This window comes from Octodon degus, unplaced genomic scaffold (genome assembly GCF_000260255.1).
Source record: "Octodon degus isolate 3935 unplaced genomic scaffold, OctDeg1.0 scaffold00406, whole genome shotgun sequence".
In the NCBI taxonomy this organism is placed as follows: Eukaryota; Metazoa; Chordata; class Mammalia; order Rodentia; family Octodontidae; genus Octodon; species Octodon degus.
In genome coordinates, this window is record NW_004524982.1 from 524,412 (window position 1) to 526,603 (window position 2,192).

Below are 2,192 nucleotides of genomic sequence, written 5' to 3' on the forward strand. Positions count from 1 at the left end.
AACCATTCCTCAGATGATGGGCATCTTGGTTGTTTCCAAGATTTGTCTAACACAAAGTGTGCTGCTATGAAGATAGGCACACATATATCACTATGATGATGTTTACAGATCCTTTGGGAAAATTCCCAGTAGAGGAATACCTCATTTAAATGGGATTTCCAGTCCAAATTATCGAAGAAGTCTCCACACTGATTTCCATAACGCTTGCACCAGTCGACATTCCCACCAGCAGTGGAGAAGGGTTCCTTTTTCCCCACAGCCTCTCCAACTTTTGTTGTTGGTTTATTCCTTTATCATAGTCATTGTTTCTGGGGTTAGATGATATCTCAATGTTGTTTAAATTTGCATTTCATCGATGGCTAGTGATGTGGAGCATTTTTTCATATATTTATTCTCTTCTTTAATTTCATCCCTTGAGAAGTGTGTGTTCATGTGGGATGTCCATTTCTGGACTGGGTTTTAATTTTGGGGCGCTAGTGTTTTTTAGTTCTTTATAAATTCTAAAGAGCTGACCTTTTTCTGAGTACTTATCTGTCATGATCCTTTCCACATTTTTAGGTTGCCTTTTTACTTTGTTGGTAATTTGTTTAGACATGAAAAAACTTCTCAGTAAGAGCAGGTCCCAGTTGTTAATTCTTTAAACTGTTTGTCGTGAGATTTAATTTCTGTTTATGAAGTCTTTGCCTATCCCTATGCCTTCAAGAGTTCCTCCTACTTTTTCTTCCAGGAGATTTAGTGTCTGTTTTATTTTTCAAAAATTTTTATTTATTTATTTATTTTTCATAATTTTATTGAGAAACAAATAGCAATGAGAGAGTTTCAAATCAAATAGCTAGGACAGTTTCAATAATTAACACATTGCATACATTCTTCCTAGTGGTTCATGGCTGTACACCATGCAGACATGATATTCTACTTACAAACACCATTAAAAAAATCGCTCTATTCATTTAGAGAATGTAACTATATATGTATCCTAGCCACTTTGAATACACAGATACAAAACTTACATTCATCTGAATCCCTTTTTTGTTAAGTTCTGATATTTGAATTTTTAGGTGTGTAAACTCAGCAAAATATTCTAAAAGATTTTAGTAGTCCACAATAATATTGGGTCTTCCGTTTGACTGGCAGTGTGAGAAATTGTTGTCCTGAGTCCCCTATAGCTCAACATAAGAGCATGGCTTTACTTCTTATATTCCTTTTTTTATACTTTTCTGCTGGATGTTTAAGACCAAGGTAAAGCAGGATCTATGCATCAAGATTTGTAGCTTTTGGGTCTTATAAGGCCTGAGATCCTGTACCTCAGATTTCAGAACCTTTGTCAGTGTCAGCCATGTAGATGAGTCATGGCCATTGCTTGGCCAATTTGTTCTCTGTGAAAGCCTGAGAGAATGTTTTCTCTCCATGTGACTCTCCTTAGGCACACTCTACATGATCAATCACATTCCTCTTTGGCCCCATAATCTCCTTGATTAGTATTTCTGTTTTAATGTTCAGATCTTTAATCCATGTGACTTCAGCTTACTGCATGAAGATAGACCTGGTTCGTTTTTAGTTTTTCACATGTAGAGAGCCAGTTTTTCCAGCACTATTTTTAAAGAGGCTATCTTTCTTCCAGTGAGTATGTTTGGCCACTTTGTCAAAATTAAGTTGACTGAGTGTGCTCGTAAGGGCTTCAGGGTCTTGTAATCTGTTCTCTTGTTCCTCAGGTCTATTTTGTTGACAGTACGATGCTGATTTTATCACAGTAGCCTTGTAGTATAATTTAAAGTCAGGAATTTTAATGCCTCCTGCCTTGTCTTTATTGCCCAGTATTGCTTTTGCTATTCTAGGTCTTCCATGGTTCCAAATAAATTTTAGTTGTAATTTCTCTAGCTCTGTGAGGTATGCTGGTGATAGTTTGATAGGGATTGCATTAAATCTATACATAAATTTTGGGAATATGGCCATCTTCAAAATGTTTGTTCTTCTTATCCAGGAGAATGGAATACCTTTACATTTTCTGAAATCTTGTACCATCTCTTTTTTTAAAGAGTTCTATAATTTTCCTTGAAAAGATCTTTGACTTCTTTACTTAGATGAATACCAAGTCATTTCATTTTCCTCGATGCTAATGTAAAAGTTATTTTTTTCAATAATTTCCCTCTCATTGTGTTTGTCATCTGTGTAGAGGAATGCTATTGACTTTT